Here is a 12,500-nt window from a genome sequence, read left to right as displayed (position 1 = left end):
TGGGTCCGGGCGCTGGGGACGGGGCCCCACCGGGGCCCGGGGAGGCTCTCCCCAGCCTGGCTAGGGTTTGGAAGTTGGGACCGGACCCGGGGCTTGAACTCCATCTGGCCAGGCCCCGAGGGTGCTGGAGCCCCCTGTCCCGCAGGCCACCAGTGGGTCCGTGCGCTGGGGACGGGGCTCCACCGGTTCCCGGGGAGGCTCTCCCCAGCCTGGCTAGGGTTCGGAAGGTGGGACCGGACCCGGGGCTTGAACTCCATCTGGCCAGGCCCCGAGGGTGCTGGAGCCCCCTGTCCCGCAGGCCACCAGTGGGTCCGTGCGCTGGGGACGGGGCTCCACCGGTTCCCGGGGAGGCTCTCCCCAGCCTGGCTAGGGTTCGGAAGGTGGGACCGGACCCGGGGCTTGAATTCCATCTGGCCAGGCCCCGAGGGTGCTGGAGCCCCCTGTCCCGCAGGCCACCAGTGGGTCCGTGCGCTGGGGACGGGGCTCCACCGGTTCCCGGGGAGGCTCTCCCTAGCCTGGCTAGGGTTCGGAAGGTGGGACCGGACCCGGGGCTTGAACTCCATCTGGCCAGGCCCCGAGGGTGCTGGTACCCCTCCGTCCAGCAATCCGGCCGGGGGTCCGGGGCGCCCGGGACGGAGGGTCCACCGGGGGCCCAGGGGAGGCTCTCCCCGGCTCGGCATAGGGTTTGGAAAGCCGGGACTGGGGCCGGGGACCGGGCCCGGGGCTTGAGCCCCGTCCGGCAGGGCCCAGTGGTGCGAGAATCCCCCCTCCGTCCTGCAAGCCGGCCGGGGGTCGGAGGTACCCGGGACGGAGGGTCCATCAGGGCCCGGGGAGGCCTGAAGCCCCGGAGCCCTGCAGCCCCAGAGACCTGCAGCTCTGCAGCCCCCGGAACCCTGCAGCCCCAGAGCCCTGCAGCTCCGGGGCAGGCAGATTGGCGTCCTTTTGGTCCCGGCCATCTGGTCGCCCCTCTCCCCTCGGCCATCTGGTCGCCCTGGAAGTCATGATGAGGTGCCATTCGCCTCCCGGATCCCAGCGAGGGCTCCAGGAGGTCGGGTACTTTCGCGCCTTGGGTCCCCTCTGTCACCTTGTGTGCACAGATTGCAAGAAAGTCAGGTAATTTCCCTCCGGATTACTAGGGGGCAGGGTATGCCCGGACACCCCTCCAAGGCTGGTGGTTCTCTGCTAGGGGGACCAGATGGGCTATGCCTGGGTAACACCTCCCTAGGCCACCCGGGGTTTCCTTCCTCCAGGCCAACGGCTTGTCAAATTGCCCAGGACGGGCTCCATGGCTCTTGTGCAGTCGTCCCCCGGGTCTCCAGGCCGATGGCATGTCAAAGTGCGCAGGACGGGCTCCATGCGTCCCGGGCAGTCGTCCCCCGGGTCTCCAGGCCGACGGCATGTCAAAGTGCCCAGGACGGGCTCCATGCGTCCCGGGCAGTCGTCCCCCGGATCTCCAGGCCGACGGCATGTCAAAGTGCCCAGGACGGGCTCCATGCGTCCCGGGCAGTCGTCCCCCGGGTCTCCAGGCCGACGGCATGTCAAAGTGCCCAGGACGGGCTCCATGCGTCCCGGGCAGTCGTCCCCCGGGTCTCCAGGCCGACGGCATGTCAAAATGTCCAGGACGGGCTCCATGCGTCCCGGGCAGTCGTCCCCCGGGTCTCCAGGCCGACGGCATGTCAAAGTGCCCAGGTTGGGCTCCATGCGTCCCGGGCAGTTGTCCCCCGGGTCTCCAGGCCGATGGCATGTCAAAGTGCCCAGGATGGGCTCCATGCGTCCCGGGCAGTCGTCCCCCCGGGCATCCGCCGCTCCCTTCTCCGGGCCGACGGCAGGTCAGATTGCCCAGGACGGGCTCCATGGGTCCCGGGCAGTCCTCCCCTGGGTGTCCGGCGCTCCCTTCTCCGGGCCGACGGCATGTCAAAGTGCCCAGGACGGGCTCCATGCGTCCCGGGCAGTCGTCCCCCGGGTCTCCAGGCCGACGGCATGTCAAAATGTCCAGGACGGGCTCCATGCGTCCCGGGCAGTCGTCCCCCGGGTCTCCAGGCCGACGGCATGTCAAAGTGCCCAGGTTGGGCTCCATGCGTCCCGGGCAGTCGTCCCACGGGTCTCCGGGCCGACGGCATGTCAAAGTGCCCAGGACGGGCTCCATGCGTCCCGGGCAGTCGTCCCCCCGGGCATCCGCCGCTCCCTTCTCCGGGCCGACGGCAGGTCAGATTGCCCAGGACGGGCTCCATGGGTCCCGGGCAGTCCTCCCCTGGGTGTCCGGCGCTCCCTTCTCCGGGCCGACGGCATGTCAAAGTGCCCAGGACGGGCTCCATGCGTCCCGGGCAGTCGTCCCCCGGGTCTCCAGGCCGACGGCATGTCAAAATGTCCAGGACGGGCTCCATGCGTCCCGGGCAGTCGTCCCCCGGGTCTCCAGGCCGACGGCATGTCAAAGTGCCCAGGTTGGGCTCCATGCGTCCCGGGCAGTCGTCCCCCGGGTCTCCAGGCCGACGGCATGTCAAAATGTCCAGGACGGGCTCCATGCGTCCCAGGCAGTCGTCCCCCCGGGCATCCGCCGCTCCCTTCTCCGGGCCGACGGCAGGTCAGATTGCCCAGGACGGGCTCCATGGGTCCCGGGCAGTCCTCCCCTGGGTGTCCGGCGCTCCCTTCTCCGGGCCGACGGCATGTCAAAATGTCCAGGACGGGCTCCATGCGTCCCAGGCAGTCGTCCCCCGGGTCTCCAGGCCGACGGCATGTCAAAGTGCCCAGGACGGGCTCCATGCGTCCCGGGCAGTCGTCGTCCCGGGCGTCCGGGCCTGGGAGCTCCGGTGGTCCTCACCGTGCCTGAGGCCCAGCCGGGGTCCCCGAGCCCTGCCCGGCGTGGGCAGGCAGCAGCCCTACCACGAAGGCTCGGGGTGGGAAGCAGGGAGTCCTTTCGTTCCCGGCCACCTGGTTGCACCTTTCCCCTCGGCCATCTGGTCGCACGCAATGCTATCCAAAAGGGCGACCAGATGGCCAAACCTCCCTGGAAGTCCCTATGAGGTGCCATTTGCCTCCCCGATCCCAGCGAGGGCTCCAGGAGGTCGGGTACTTTTACGCCTTGGGTCCCCTCTGTCAACTCGTGTGCACAGATTACAAGAAAGGGGGGTAATTTTCCTCCGGATTACTAGGGGTAAGGGTATGCCCGGACACCCCTGCAAGGCTGGTGGTTCTCTGCCAGGGGGACCAGATGGGCTATGCCTGGGTAACAACACCCGGGGCTTCCCTCCTCCAGGCCAACGGCATGTCAAAGTGCCCAGGACGGGCTCCATGCGTCCCGGGCAGTCGTCCCCCGGGTCTCCAGGCCAACGGCATGAGCGAGTGCCCAGGTCGGGCTCCATGCGCCCCGGGCAGTCGTCCCCCGGGTCTCCAGGCCAACGGCATGAGCGAGTGCCCAGGTCGGGCTCCATGCTTCCCGGGCAGTCGTCCCCCGGGTCTCAAGGCCGATGGCATGTCAAAGTGCCCAGGATGGGCTCCATGCGTCCCGGGCATTCCTCCCCCCGGGCGTCCGTCGCTCCCTTCTCCGGGCCGATGGCAGGTCAGATTGCCCAGGACGGGCTCCATGGGTCCCGGGCATTCCTCCGCTGGGTGTCCGGCTCTCCCTTCCCCGGGCCAACGGCTTGTCAGAGTGCCCAGGATGGGCTCCACGGGCCCCGGACGTCCGGGGCTCCCTTCCCCGGGCCAACGGCATGCCAGAATGCCCAGGACGGGCTCCACGAGTCCCGGGCGTCCGGGGCTCCCTTCCCTGGGACAACGGCTTGTCAGAGTGCCCAGGACGGGCTCCACGGGTCCCGGGCATCTTGGGCTCCCTTCCCCGGGCCAACGGCATGCCAGAGTGCCCAGGACGGGCTCCACGAGTCCCCGGCGTCCGGGGCTCCCTTCCCCGGGACAACGGCTTGTCAGAGTGCCCAGGACGGGCTCCACGGGTCCCGGGCATCTGGGGCTCCCTTCCCCGTGCCAACGGCATGCCAGAGTGCCCAGGACGGGCTCCACGAGTCCCCGGCGTCCGGGGCTCCCTTCCCCGGGACACCGGCTTGTCAGAGTGCCCATGACGGGCTCCACGGGTCCCGGGTATCTGGGACTCCCTTCCCTGGGCCAACGGCATGCCGGAGTTCCCAGGACAGGCTCCACGGGTCCCGGGCGTCCGGGGCTCCCTTCCCCGGTCCGACGGCTTGTCAGAGTGCCCAGGACGGGCTCCACGGCTCCCGGGCGTCCGGGGTTCCCTTCCCCGGGTCAGCGGCATGTCAGAGTGCCCAGGACGAGTTCCACGGGTCCCGGGCAGTCCTCCCCCGGGCGTCCGGGGCTCCCTTCCCCGGGCCGTCGGCAGGTCAGAGTGCCCAGGACGGGCTCCATGGGTCCCGGGCAGTCCTCCCCCCGGGCGTCCGGGGCTCCCTTCCCCGGGCAGACGGCAGGTCAGAGTGACCAGGACGGGCTCCACGGGTCCCGGGCAGTCCTCTCCCGGGCGTACGTGGTTGTCCGACAGATTCGGGCAGATGTGCTTTTACGAACCGGATCGGAGTCGGCCCAAATAATAATAATAATAATAATAATCCACATTTGTAAGGCGCACAATCGCCCGTAAGGGTCTCTAGGCGCTAGGGGCCGTTGGGAAGATTAAGCAAGCTATTGCCCAGAGTCACATGGTGCTGGGCTAATCTGCCGCCGGTGCCGGGGATCGAACCGTGATCCCCAGATTCCGGAGTCAGCCGCCCTAGCCGCGGCGCCAGCTATTGCCCAGAGTCACATGGTGCTGGGCTAATCTGCGGCCGGTGCCGGGGATCGAACCCTGATCTCTGGGATGCTCGAGGGTTACTACGCGCTCTACAAAAACCTTAAATAAAAAAATCTCCAGATTCCGGAGTCAGCCGCCCTAGCCGCGGCGCCAGCTATTTCCCAGAGTCACCTGGTGCTGGGCTAATCTGCCGCCGGTGCCGGGGATCGAACCGTGATCTCCAGATTCCGGAGTCAGCCTCCCTAGCCGCGGCGCCAGCTATTTCCCAGAGTCACGTGGTGCTGGGCTAATCTGCGGCCGGTGCCGGGGATCGAACCCTGATCTCTGGGATGCTCGAGGGTTACTACGCGCTCTACAAAAACCTTAAATAAAAAAATCTCCAGATTCCGGAGTCAGCCGCCCTAGCCGCGGCGCCAGCTATTTCCCAGAGTCACCTGGTGCTGGGCTAATCTGCCGCCGGTGCCGGGGATCGAACCGTGATCCCCAGATGGGGATATCCCAAAAATCTGGCATGGATACGGCCCGCCAGGACTGGTTTGGGCACCCCTGCCCAAGCCCTACGGTCCTTCTGACACGGATCGGAATCGAACCCAGCAGATTTCGCGTTGACTGCTGGAGCAGGGGTGCCCAAACCTGTCCTGGCGGGCCGTATCCATGCCAGATTTTTTGGATATCCCCATCTGGTGATCACGGTTCGATCCCCGGCGCCGGTGGCAGATCAGAGTGCCCAGGACGGGGTCCATGTGACCCGGGCAGTCCTATCCCCTGGGTGTACGTGGTTGTCCGACATGTCGGTCGTATTTGCTTTTACGTACCGGATCGGAATCGGCCCCCATAAAATCGTACGTAAAGTATATAGCAAATCAACCTGAAATCTGCTGGGTCAGAAAGGGCTCGATTCCGATCCGTGTCGGAAGGTTAGGAGTCCGTACGAATTTGTCGGGACGGCATGGCAGAGTGCCCGGGATGGGCTCCATGGCTCTTGGGCAGTCGTCCCCCGGGCGTCCGGGGCTCCATCCAGGCCGACGGCATGGCAGAGTGCCCGGGACGGGCTCCATGCGTCCCGGGCATTCGTCCCCCGGGCGTCCGGGGCTCCATCCAGGCCGGCGGCAAGGCAGTGTGCCCGGGTCGGGCTCCATGCGTCCCGGGCATTCGTCCCCCGGGCGCCTGAAACTGCTGGGTCAGAGAGGGCTCGATTCCGATCCGTGTCGTAAGGTTAGGAGTCCGTACGAATTTGTCGGGATGGCATGGCAGAGTGCCCGGGACGGGCTCCATGCGTCCCGGGCATTCGTCCCCCGGGCGTCCGGGGCTACATCCAGGCTGATGGTATGGCAGAGTGCCCGGGTCGGGCTCCATGGTTTTCACGGTGGTCCTCCCCTGGGTGTCAGGGGGCTCCTGGCCGACGGCATGGAAAAGTACCCAGGACGGGCTCCATGCGTCCCGGGCATTTGTCCCCCGGGCGTCCGGGGCTCCATCCAGGCCGACGGCATGGCAGAGTGCCCGGGTCGGGCTCCATGGTTTCCAGGGTGGTCCTCCCCAGGGTGTCGGGGCGCTCCAGGCCGAAGGCATGGAAAAGTGCCCAGGACGGGCTCCATGCGTCCCGGGCATTTGTCCCCCGGGCGTCCGGGGCTCCATCCAGGCCGACGGCATGGCAGAGTGCCCGGGTCGGGCTCCATGGCTTTCACGGTGGTCCTCCCCTGGGTGTCTGGGGGCTCCAGGCCGAAGGCATGGAAAAGTGCCCAGGACGGGCTCCATGCGTCCCGGGCACGGGCACGGGGACGGGGACAGGGTCGGGAGAGTCCAGGCGGCTTCACTTCCGTGTCCAGCCATCTGATCGACCAGATTCCCTCGGCCATCTGGTCGCCCGGATCCCCTCGGGCATCTGGTCGCCCGCAACGCTTTCCTATGGGGCGACCAGATGGCCGAACTTCCCTGGAAGTCCCGATGAGGTGCCATTCGCTGCCCGGATCCCAGCGAGGGCTCCAGGAGGTTGGGTACATTCGCGCCTTGGGTCCCCTCTGTCACCTCGCGTGCACAGATTACAAGAAAAGGGGGTAATTTTCCTCCGGATTACTAGGGAGAAGGGTACGCCCGGACACCCCTCCGAGGCTGGTGGTTCTCTGCCATGGGGACCAGATGGGCTATGCCTGGGCAACACCTCCCTAGGCCACCCGGGGCTTCCTTCCTCCAGGCCAACTGCATGTCAAATTGCCCAGGACGGGCTCCATGGCTCCTGGGCAGTCGTCCCCCGGGCGTCCGGGGCTCCATCCAGGCTGACGGCATTGAAAAGTGCCCAGGACGGGCTCCATGCGTCCCGGGCATTCGTCCCCTGGGCGTCCGGGGCTCCATCTAGGCTGACGGTATGGCAGAGTGCCGGGTCGGGCTCCATGGTTTTCACGGTGGTCCTCCCCTGGGTGTCTGGGGGCTCCAGGCCGAAGGCATGGAAAAGTGCCCAGGACGGGCTCCATGCGTCCCGGGCATTCGTCCCCCGGGCGTCCGGGGCACCCATCTCCATGAGGCCAACGGCATTGGCAAAGTACCCAGGACGGGCTCCATGGGTCCCGGGCAGACCTCCCCCCGGGTGTCCGGGGCTCCCACCTCCAGGCCGACGGAATGTCAAAGTACCCAGGACAGGCTCCATGGGTCCCGGGCAGCTTCCCCCGGGGCGTCCGGGGCACCCACCTCCAGGCCGACGGCATGTCAAAGTACCCAGGACGGGCTCCACGGGTCCCGGGCATTCCTCCCCCAGGTCGTCCGGGCCCTAGAGCTCCGGTGGTCCAACCTGCGCCTGAGGCCCAGCCGGGGTCCAAGAGCCCTGCCTTGCGTGGGCAGGCAGTCAGGAACCCTACCGCGAAGGCTTGGGATGGATGGGGAGCTGGGAGTCCTTTCGATCCCGGCCCTCTGGTCGCCCGCGATGCTTTCCAATGGGGCGACCAGATGGCCGGGCTTCCCTGGAAGTCCCGATGAGGTGCCATTCGGCTCCTGGATCCCAGCTAGGGCTCCATGAGGTCGGGTTCTTTTACGCCTTGGGTCCCCTCTGTCACCTCGCGTGCACGGATTGCAAGAAAGGGGGGTAATTTCCCTCCGGATTACTAGGGGCAGGGTACGCCCGGACACCTCTCCAGGGCTGGTGGTTCTCTGCCCGGGGGACCAGATGAGATATGCCTGGGCAACACCTCCCCCGGGCGTCTGGGGGCTCCATTCTCCGGGCCAACGGCATGGCTCAATGCCCAGGACGGGCTCCACGTGTCCCGGACAGACCTCCCCTGGGCGTCCGGGGCACCCATCTCCATGAGGCCAACGGGATGGCAAAGTACCCGGGAAGGGCTCCACGGGTCCCGGGCAGCCTTCCCCCGGGCGTCCGGGGCTCCCACCTTTAGGCCGACGGCATGTCACACTGCCCAGGACGGGCTCCATGGGCCCCGGACAGACCTCCCCCGGGCGTCCGGGGCACCCATCTCCAGGAGGCCAACGGGACAGCAAAGTACCCGGGACGGGCTCCACGGGTCCCGGGCAGCCTTCCCCCGGGCGTCCGGGGCTCCCACCTTTAGGCCGACGGCATGTCACACTGCCCAGGACGGGCTCCATGGGCCCCGGACAGACCTCCCCCGGGCGTCCGGGGCACCCATCTCCAGGAGGCCAACGGGATGGCAAAGTACCCGGGAAGGGCTCCACGGGTCCCGGGCAGCCTTCCCCCGGGCGTCCGGGGCTCCCACCTCCAGGCCGACGGCATGTCACAGTGCCCAGGACGGGCTCCATGGGCCCCGGACAGCCCTCCCCCCGGGCGTTCGGGGCACATATCTCCAGGAGGCCAACGGCATTGCAAAGTACCCGGAAAGGACTCCACGGGTACCGGGCAGTCCTCCCCCGTGCGTCCGGGGCACCCATCTCCATGAGGCAAACGGCATTGGCAAAGTACCCGGGAGGGGCTCCACGGGTCCCGGGCAGGCCTCCCCCGGGCGTCCAGGGCACCCACCTCCAGGCCGACGGCATGTAAAAGTGCCCAGGACGGGCTCCATGGGTCCCGGGCAGCCCACCCCCGGGCATCTGGGGCACCCATCTCCAGGAGGCCAACGGCGTTGCAAAGTACCCGGGAAGGGCTCCACGGGTACCGGGCAGTCCTCCCCCGGGCGTCCGGGGGCTCCCTTCTCCAGGCCGACGGCATGGTTCAATGCCCAGGACGGGACGTCAAGTGGCCAGGACGGGCTCCATGCGTCCCGGGCATTCGTCCCGGGACGGGGACGGGGACGGGGTGGGGAAGAGTCCAGGCGGCTTCACCTCCATGCCCAGCCATCTGGTCGCCCGGATTCCCTCGGCCATCTGGTCGCCCGGATCCCCTCGGGCATCTGGTCGCCCGCAACGCTTTCCTATGGGGGGGACCAGATGGCCGAACTTCCCTGGAAGTCTTAATGAGGTGCCATTCGCCTCCCGGATCCCAGCGAGGGCTCCATGAGGTCGGGTTCTTTCACGCCTTGGGTCCCCTCTGTCACCTCGCGTGCACAGATTGCAAGAAAGGGGGGTAATTTGCCTCCGGATTACTATGTGGCAGGGTATGCCCGGACACCCCTCCAGGGTTGGTGGTTCTCTGCCATGGGGACCAGATGGGATATGCCTGGGCAACACCTCCCTAGGCCACCCGGAGCTTCCTTCCTCCAGGCCAACTGCATGTCAAATTGCCCAGGACGGGCTCCATGGCTCTTGGGCAGTCGTCCCCCGGGCGTCCGGTGCTCCATCCAGGCCGACGGCATGGCAGAGTGCCCGGGACAGGCTCCATGCGTCCCGGGCCTTCGCCCCCCCCCGGGCGTCCGGGGCTCCATCCAGGCTGACGGCATGGCAGAGTGCCCGGGACGGGCTCCACGGGCCCCAGGCGTCTGGGGCTCCCTTCCCCGGGCCAGCGGCATGTCAGAGTGCCCAGGACGGGCTCCACGGGCCCCGGTCATCCGGGGCACCCTTCCCCGGGCCAGCGGCATGTCAGAGTGCCCAGGACCAGTTCCACGGGTCCCGGGCAGTCCTCCCCCGGGCGTCCGGGGCTCCCTTCCCCGGGCCAAAGCATTTCAGAGTGCCCAGGACGGGCTCCACGGGTTCCGGGCGTCCAGGTCTCCCTTCCCCGGGCCAACGGCTTGTCAGAGTGCCCAGGACGGGCTCCACGGGCCCCGGGCGTCCGGGGCACCCTTCCCCGGGCCAGCGGCATGTCAGAGTGCCCAGGACCAGTTGCACGGGTCCCGGGCAGTCCTCCCCCGGGCGTCCGGGGCTCCCTTCCCCGGGCCAAAGCATTTCAGAGTGCCCAGGACGGGCTCCACGGGTTCCGGGCGTCCAGGTCTCCCTTCCCCGGGCCAACGGCTTGTCAGAGTGCCCAGGACGGGCTCCACGGGCCCCGGGCATCCGGGGCTCCCTTCCCCGGGCCAAAGCATTTCAGAGTGCCCAGGACGGGCTCCACGGGTCCCGGACGTCCGGGGCTCCCTTCCCCGGGCCAACGGCATACAGGAGTGCCCAGGACGGGCTCCACGGGTCCCGGACGTCCGGGGCTCCCTTCCCCGGGCCAACGGCATACAGGAGTGCCCAGGACGGGCTCCACAGGTCCCGGTCGTCTGGGGCTCCCTTCCCCGGGCCAACGGCTTGTCAGAGTGCCAAGGACGGGCTCCACGGGTCCCGGTCGTCTGGGGTCCCTCCCCCGGGCCAACAGCAGGTCAGAGTGCCCAGGACGGGCTCCACGGGTCCCGGGCAGCCCACCCCCCGGGCGTTCGGGGCACCCATCTCCAGGAGGCCAACGGCGTTGCAAAGTACCCGGGAAGGGCTCCACGGGTACCGGGCAGTCCTCCCCCGGGCGTCCGGGGCTCCCTTCTCCAGGCCAACGGCATGGTTCAATGCCCAGGACGGGCTCCATGTGTCCCAGACAGACCTCCCCCGGGCGTCCGGGGCACCCATCTCCAGGCCAACGGCATGGCTCAATGCCCAGGACGGGCTCCATGGGTCCGGGGAGGCGTCCCATGCGCCTCCGGGCTTGGGAGCCCCGGCTGGGTCCAGGGGCCCGGGCGGGCCCCGGGTGGGGTGCTCCGGCCCTGGTCCCTGTCTCCCAGCCTACCGCACTGCCAAGGGCCTAGGAATGGGTTCTGTTGTTCCCGGGGAGCCTCCCCTTGCTTGGCTGGGTTCAGGAGCAGTGGCTAGGGCCCCTGAGGGCCCGGGGAGGGCGGCCTCCCCACCCCGGGCTCTGTCCTTGGTCCTGCTGCGTGGCAGGGTGCCCGGGACGGGGTCCGGAGGGACCGGGGAGGCGTCCCATGCACCTCCGGGCTTGGGAGCCCCGGCTCGGTCCAGGGGCCCGGGCGGGCCCCGGGTCGGGTGCTCCGGCCCTGGTCCCTGTCTCCCAGCCTACCGCACTGCCAAGGGCCTAGGAATGGGTTCCGTTGTTCCCGGGGAGCCTCCCCTTGCTTGGCTGGGTTCAGGAGCAGTGGCTAGGGCCCCTGAGGGCCCGGGGAGGGCGGCCTCCCCACCCCGGGCTCTGTCCTTGGTCCTGCTGCATGGCAGGGTGCCCGGGACGGGGTCCGGAGGGACCGGGGAGGCGTCCCATGCACCTCCGGGCTTGGGAGCCCCGGCTGGGTCCAGGGGCCCGGCCGGGCCCCGGGTCGGGTGCTCCGGCCCTGGGCCCTGTCTCCCAGCCTGCTGCACTGCCAAGGGCCCGGGAAGGGGTTCCGATGTGCCCGGGGAGCCTCCCCTTGCTTGGCTGGGTTCAGGAGCAGTGGCTAGGGCCCCTGAGGGCCCGGGGAGGGCGGCCTCCCCACCCCGGGCTCTGTCCTTGGTCCTGCTGCGTGTGCAGGGTGCCCGGGACGGGGTCCGGAGGGACCGGGGAGGCGTCCCATGCGCCTCAGGGCTTGGGAGCCCCGGCTGGGTCCAGGGGCCCGGGCGGGCCCCGGGTCGGGTGCTCCGGCCCTGGGCCCTGTCTCCCAGCCTGCCGCACGGCCAAGGGCCCGGGAAGGGGTTCCGATGTGCCCGGGGAGCCTCCCCTTGCTTGGCTGGGTTCAGGAGCAGTGGCTAGGGCCCCTGAGGGCCCGGGGAGGGCGGCCTCCCCACCCCGGGCTCTGTCCTTGGTCCTGCTGCGTGGCAAGGTGCCCGGGACGGGGTCCGGAGGGACCGGGGAGGTGTCCCATGCGCCTCCGGGCTTGGGAGCCCCGGCTGGGTCCAGGGGCCCGGGCGGGCCCCGGGTCGGGTGCTCAGGCCCTGGGCCCTGTCTCCCAGCCTGCTGCACTGCCAAGGGCCCGGAAAGGGGTTCCGATGTGCCCGGGGAGCCTCCCCTTGCTTGTCTGTGTTCAGGAGCTCCATCCGGGGCCCCTGAGGGCCCCGGGGAGGGTGGCCTCCCCACCCCGGGCTCCGTCCTGGGTCCTGCCGCGGGGCAGGGTGCCCGGGACGGGGTCCGGCGGGCCCGGGGAGGCTTCCCCTGTGCCTCCGGGCCTGGGAGCCCCGGCTGTGTCCAGGGGCCCGGTCGGGGCCCCGGGTCGGGCGCTCCGGCCCTGGGCCCGGTCCCCCGGGCTGCCGCTCCACCCAGGGCCCAGGACAGGGGTCCGTCGGTCCCTTGCAGGCCTCCCCTGCTTGTCAAGGTGTAAGCGGGCCCCGGGTCGGAGGGCCCGCCGGCCCCTGGCAGCCTCCATGGCTGTGGCCCGGCTGGGGCCCCGGGCCTCCGGCCCGCCATGCCCCGGGCGCCCGCTCCCTCCTTCGTGGGGGCACGGGGCGACCGGATGGCGTCCCTTTCGTGCCCGGC

Source organism: Lissotriton helveticus, chromosome 1_2, assembly GCF_964261635.1.
Source record: "Lissotriton helveticus chromosome 1_2, aLisHel1.1, whole genome shotgun sequence".
In the NCBI taxonomy this organism is placed as follows: Eukaryota; Metazoa; Chordata; class Amphibia; order Caudata; family Salamandridae; genus Lissotriton; species Lissotriton helveticus.
The sequence above is the reverse complement of the archived record's forward strand: the minus strand, read 5'-3'. Positions refer to the sequence as shown.